Genomic DNA, 7,362 nt, shown 5'->3' on the forward strand with positions numbered 1-7,362 from the left:
ACGTTCGTTTGGGCTATAGTAAAACTCGGGCAAAAAACATAAAATCACCTTTCTTTGTAACTCTTTGTCGTCTGTTTTTCTATACGATTGGTGTACAAAAAGAAAATATTTAAACTTATTGTTAACAACAGACTGTACTCATAAAGTTGTAATACGCGGGTTTTATATATGGCAGATTTTTTTACCGGGTGGTATTTGTAGTACTTATGTGCGTCTCCGTATGGTCCCCCCCGCACTCTCTGGTCCTCCTTTTTATTTTTTTATTTTTAAGTATTTAACTTTTAATAATAAGTTTTTATATACACCTGACTGCTTAATATATACGCGAAATAGGTCAGGAAATTCTGGGGAGTCTTCACGAAATGTATGATGTACAGGTAAGTGGGTAAGTGTGGGGTAAGTATTCTCGTCACATGAATAGAGATCACTGAATTGTAGGTGTGTGTAAGTGTGTAGGCAACGTACGGTAGCGCCTCGTTTGAGTCCCAATCATAGACGGGTCCTATGTAGTCTGTAACAACTACGTACCCACCGCTGCTTGGGTGTTGGAAGACCAACTTTTTGCTGGTGTGAGGAGTGTCGGTGTCAGCGGGACCTACGTCTTATATGTCGAGATTGATGCAGACCCAGGAGACACAAAGTAATTTCGAGCGGTGACACACACACACCACCCACACACAACTTGCTCGGTAAAAACACCACAGCGTTCGCTCTCTCTCTCGACGTGGGCAATGGAGCCTCTAGCAACAACAATCGAAGACCCGATCGCTCGATGCGATTGCTATATTCCTCGAAAAAGGTGTTGTTTCCCTCCTCTCTGGGGGACAGTCTGACTCTCGACACTTGATTACTAAGTACAATTCTATCAATTGAAATCAGATTCAAATAGAGTCACCCAGGAGCTTGTTTAAAACAGTGCTAATTACATTGTTAATAAAGGCCCGTGTGCAAATATATAGTAATATAATATTTTCTTGATTCGTCTTATTTACTTTTTGTCATACTTTATGGTATTACTGTTAATTTTTTTCTTCTTGCAAAATTTTCCCCACTAAACATTTTATGAGGTATTTTTTTTTATTTTAGACAATTGTAAGCAAAGTATACCAAAACGTGGTTTCTAACTACTAAAAATTGAAGTTCATAAATTTTTTGTTCTAGAAGTGCCCCCGACGGGTGGGATCTCCTCCACTCCAGGGTGTGGTGGATATTTTATCGTGGGAAATAGACGAATGTGGATATACGGCGACTCGACTAATACTCGGAAGTAACATTGACAGGTGACACATAAACCGGCACCCTTCACAACGTCAGCTTTAAGGTGACCTCGCTGGCCATGTAATTACCTTTGGGATTATACAAGACTCGTGGGAGATACTTTGCGTTCGATGGGTGTCGGGGGTTTTCTTTAGAGATCGCGGCGTGGTGATGTCATGGTATGGTAAACAAGCCTGTAATTTAGGAGTCTTAATGAAAAACTTGCACTCACTGAAAGTTGCTATTAGCATTAGATGTGGCTGTGTTTCAAACTATAAGAGAGTATTTAAAAGAGTAGAAACACTTTAATGCGGTGATCTGCATTAAAGTCACACGATTCACGTCATTACCCGAGCCATTAGCGGACATCCTCCTGACCCACGTACTCTTAGCATATGTTTGCTGTTGCAGTTTATCCTCTATTTGTGTGTTTGTGAGTCTGCGTGCACATGCTCGAGTGCGCGTGTGTGCAAACTTCACTCTCTTTCTCTCTTGGTCTCCAATAATGAGCATGTGCACCTTTTCCCGCCCGGGGCCTTCATACACAATTTAGCCAGAAAGCCATAGCTGATCATGATTTAGCTTTTGACACAGCTCGCCCCGAGGCAGGGGGGGGACTAATACAGATATCTGACTCCCAGACTGCGATGGAGGGAAGGAGAGAGAGAAAGTGAGAGGCCTTTTATTGACTAAATGATAAAGAGGTTGGTAATGATAAATAACAGTCATTTTATTGTAGAATTCCCAGAAAAGACACATTCTACACAATATATAAAAAGAGAAATAATAGTCGGGGAAGTTGCTCGCTGGGGTCTCGGCGCGCTCGCTCCCTACAGGGCCGGTCATTGTTAAACTCCAATATTCCTCGGCTGGGGTGGAGGTCACAAATTGTGTTAGGAGGACCTGCTGCTATGAATACTACATAAGACTAATGCAGAGTGGCAGCGTCATCCCTGTCTCTGGGAGGAGGGCCAGGCAAGACAGTGTCGCCCATGGGGGGTCTCTCTCTCTCTCTCTCTCTCTCTCTCTCTCTCTCTCTCTCTCTCCCTTTCTGTCTCTCAGCGTGGCCCTTGCTCTGTTTTCCCAGCACATCAGGGTGCAGGGGAGCCTGTCTCTGCTGCTTTTGCTCTCTGCCGCCTCAAAGTCTCCGGGGCCTCGGCCATCACTAAGGCAAGATGGCTGACCCTCTGAGGACAGATAAAGTCCTCTGTGGTGCAGCGTGAATGACATTACGCGCAGGGTACGAGCTCAATTGGTTAAAAAAGGCAACGAAAGGGGATGGCATTGGTAATGTAAGTACTGATGAGCAATCCCTCTGATTTAGCGTAAAACACAGAAAGATGTGTAAACATATTATGCTTTTATTACCTCGGATCCATGATGGATAATAGTGTGGGCTGACCACCAAGTAATACAGATCTTAACCTTTCATGTTGTTTCACTTTATCTTTTAATGTCACCCCCCATGGAAAGCATCTTAAAGGGGCCTTATTCTGCTTTTGGGGGTTTCCCTTTCCTGTAGTGCAGGGGACTCAAACTCAAGGCCCTGGGGCCAAATCCGGCCCGCGACTTCATTTTATGTGGCCCCGCAAGAGCTTGCAAAGAATATAATACGTTTATTATACGGTTACATGCTACTTTACAGAAGCAGGTTGCCCATAAACTACATGTCCCACAATGCATCTTGTTTTGTGACATGCGCACTGAAGAGACTTGCAATTATTTGCCCTGGACTTCTGCTTTCAGACGTAGTTAATTACTAAGTTATTATCCTATCCGATAATAATCCAATTCAGAGGCAATAATGTAATATAATACATTATTTTATATATATATTATATATTTATATAGTTACAACCGGCACTTTGAGTGCAACCTTTATGCGAATGTGGCCAGCGATGAAATTGACTTTGACACCCCTGCTCTAGTATGATCTATAGATTTGTGTGCATGTAAATGGCCTCCAAAGGGTTAGATCCCAAAGTTCCCTTCAAAGGAAGTTTCTCCCACAAAACAAAAGCACTAAATACAAATATGAACATGAAAATGAGCACACTGTGTCCTCTCAAAGTCCACTGTCTGATCCAGCAGCGCTATGGTGGGAAGTTCAGCTCTGTTGGTGTGAGAGACTGGTGGCGGCATGTGTGTGTGTTTGCCTCAGGATACCTCTGCAGCTCTGCAGTTCTTGAATACTGAGTGGAGAGTGGCCCAGAAATGAGCAGTCAAATCCAATTAAATTACTCAAATTAAATTGTACAATGGTTATGGAATACCTGATCGAATTACTCACATTCAGGGGATTTCGACAGCAACCAATTAGTTCAAAGTATAAAGTTCACACGCTCAAATTAACACCAAGAGAGGACAGGGCCTTTATTTGAGGGAAATGATACATCATAATTACATCACGTTGGAAAAAATCACAAATTATGCAGCATGCATTTAATAAGAAAATGGAAATGGTTAATAGGTCTTGATAAGACAAATCTAGCCCTGTCAAATGGTGCAACATGGCTAGGTTGGCTAAATTAAAGAGGAGAAGTTATTATTGTTTCAAAGGAGCTTAAGGGCTGATTCTTACTCTGTATAAAACACAGGCATTTGGATTGTGCCCCCCCCCCCTCTGTCTAAAACAAAGTAAAAACCAATATAAAAGAGGTCGGGGAGGAAATTGCAGCCTGTATTTAAATCTCGCTCCTCTGGTAATTGAGATGTTGAAGAGGCTGGCCCGACAGTTAACAAGATTTTTAATTCTAAAGTAGGATTCTCGTTAGATTGGCCAAAATAGACACTTATCATTTCCTCAATTAATGATGGAATTCTTTAGAAACTCCTGACTTAATTGTACTTGGGACTTCCTGACCTTTTTTACATTTTAAATTTAGCTTCTCAAGGTGCCTTTCCAAGGTGAAGCACGTGAGTAATGAGACACAAAATCAAGCCGTTAATTGACTCTTAGCAAATTGAGATCTGCAAGACCGACGTATAGATTTCCCTCTTTTAAAAGTGAACCATTTTTAGCTAATAAAGTTATTAATCTTGCACATACAGTAATTATCTCTGCAATTATGCTGTAATTGCACATACATCAAGGCCACCTCTTAAAGTGGGGAGGCTTGAGCTTACCAGTGTGATTCCCTCACATCATGTAAAGACATTTCTCATAGAAACTGAATGGGGAAATCATAAATTACCATTAAATGGAGGCTTTTTAGTTTTAAGATCGGCTCAGGTAAGATGCAGAATTTTGGTTGAGGATAGAAAACACCAACTATTCCTTAAGACACGTAGCCAAACACACCCAGAACTAACCTTTCCACACATTTAAATCAATAGGTTACAAGAATAAAAAAGCAAATGATCCCTCGCTTGCATCCCTGCTTGCATGGACAGCAAAGAGCCGCAGAAGTACCATAAACGGCGTAACATGATAATGCTGCTTTAATTACCCCTTGGTCAGCCCACTTACAAACCTATTGCCGCAGCAGTCAATATCCCCAAAGATCCATTCATGCCTCGGCTGATGGTTAACTTGGGAGCCTTTGCTGAGTGCTTTAGCCTAATTGATATCCTTATTTAGCAATGAGCCAGTGGGAGTCGGAGGGGAGTTAAATGGAGCAGTTTACCAGGCAGCGAGCAAGCTAAACCAGATCACTGACACCAGCAACACCACCACGGCCATGATTTATGCCAGCTAATTTACTGTTTCAAATTGATTAACGCCACTTTTGTTTGGTTTTCACTAATGATTGCTTTGCCATGTTATTTCCTTTTTTTGTTTTTTTTATCAATCACAACCCAGAGCAGGTTTTTCAAGGTTTTTTTTATTTTGTCATACGAACATAGCTACAGTGTAGTTATGACGATGAAAATCTTAGGTCACAGGTTTAGCCACGGATATTGTTTTACAGAAAATTACACCTGCTCCCAGGCCGCTAACTAACATTGAGGCCAGCTCACAGGAGAGACTGAGGGCGAAAAGAAACACACATATTGACAAATACAACATATGATGAATACCATCACCTCATCTTACATTTTTTATTAATTGTCTGCAATTTTCTGACATGATTGCAAAGAAAAAAATCACTCCATTCACGCTCAGCATAGCAAAACAACAGGTACAACCCAAACTGAAATCGACCGTTAGAGAACAATGCACATCCAACAGGTCAGACAAAGCCATTGGGAGCATTGGGAAAATCAGATTCTTCTTTTAAACTGGGTTTGTAGGTCTCTCCCTCCTGCCTGTCTCCCCAGATATGTCTCCCTTAACAGCTCAAAGTAATTAGCAACGACCACATGCCAAAGGTAGGGTATCTACCGTACACAGAGTAGGCAGACCTTATCTTTAATTTGAGACAATGAGATGCTCTGTGGGGGCTTGTGGAGGGCTGGGAGCTATAAGGTAGGCAGGCGGGCTCCCCCTCCCAAGGTCGCCTTAGTGAGACGAGTCTGGGGACAAAGGATACCCGCTGTGTGTGAGCGCACATTATGACAGTTTAATTATCAATTTTAGAAGCAACCCCTTTCAACTAAAAGTTGAGTCTTGTTTGCATCGGACATTTTAAATGTTCAATTACTTGTTGCCAAAGTGCATCTGCAAACAGGAGGCTCTTTCTCACTGTTCCAAACTTTGTTTTTGAGTGATACCCTCGAAAGTCCTCCAGGGCTTCCCATTAGTCACATTGTTGAGCACCGAGCTCAGCCACAAAATGGCCTCCAATCTCGGAAGAGCGCCGTCAGCCCATTCTTTATACTGTCAGGATGAAGAAGAGCATAACAACTCAGAGTCAATAAAGTCATATGAAAGGCCTGATATCGAAACATGCCGCGCCCCGGTGACTGATTAAGGGTCCAGGTCCAGTTGTGATGATGATCTAGCATCTCGGAGGAGGGAAAAAGGGGGATGGAGGGAGAGAGGAGGGGAAAAGAATACTGTGCAGGGTTTTGCTCTTGCTTGTGTTTCCGAGGCATAATGGATGTTATTGTGTCATTGCTTTATTCTCAAAAGGTGACTCAGTAGAGATGTTAATAACGTCTTTAAGCCATATATTTTCAGTATGACATCTGATATTTGACAGGAACATTTTTATTTTTGCTTTAGCTTGATTACAGTTATCTGTGTAGTCAATTATGGATGCTATATCACCAAGAAGAAAAGATGAAATACATTTTCCATACCCTCTCGCCATGGTTAAAACATACCAATTACTTCCGCTTTACTTCCTTTGTGTGATAAATGTCTGGCGGTAGAGGTTACAGCCCAGTTTTTTTTTTCCCCAGTCGTGAAGTCAATACCGACTCAGACAAAGACGGTGAGATGAGAAAAGGGAATGACAGAGATTAAAAATGAAAGAGAGTGCCACTTTTTGTCCAGATAGTGGTTTCAGCCTGCAGCGGCTGACTGGTCCTTTCTAACTGAAATACTCTTGCAGCACTTGATCAAACTGAAACTTAAACATACTTTATGCGTCTGACACATGGCCATAAGTTAAAAGGTCTTCTAAATGAATGTAGGGAAAAGTTGGCACTTTGAATTTGCCTGGGAATATATTTGCATAGAAGTGCCTCTTTAAAAAAACGGACGTTTCTGCTGGGTCCAAACATGACAGGAATTTTACAGTTTTAATGAGCTTCCATCACGTTCAATTTCCAACTCAGACTGTTTAAAACCACATCTTTAATGTATTTCAACACTTCAATCTGATGCCACGATCTGATAACCGAGAACCTGGGATCACCTTCACTTATTTCCCACACGGTATTTGGACGGCGTTAAACTTTTCAGTTCAGTGTTGTGTACAAACACTCACTGTCAGGCACAGAAACATTCCTGACTCGAGTGAACCACCAACTTGACATGAATGTTTTTGCACATGCAGGAGGAGAAAGAGGAATGAGAGAGAGAGAGAGAGAGAGAGAGAGAGAGAGAGAGAGAGAGAGAGAGAGAGAGAGAGAGAGAGAGAGAGCAGTGCGGTTTTGGACAGACCGTGTTAAGATCAGTGCTCGGGGCTAGGCAGGTTGCTATGCGCTGAAATGCTAATAAGCTTCCTGGCTCTCGGTGCAGGTCGGTTAGCCTGTGCCGACTCGTCTTGACACTTC

Source organism: Notothenia coriiceps, unplaced genomic scaffold (assembly GCF_000735185.1).
Source record: "Notothenia coriiceps isolate Sejong01 unplaced genomic scaffold, NC01 NC01_scaffold00035452, whole genome shotgun sequence".
NCBI classification, from domain to species: domain Eukaryota; kingdom Metazoa; phylum Chordata; class Actinopteri; order Perciformes; family Nototheniidae; genus Notothenia; species Notothenia coriiceps.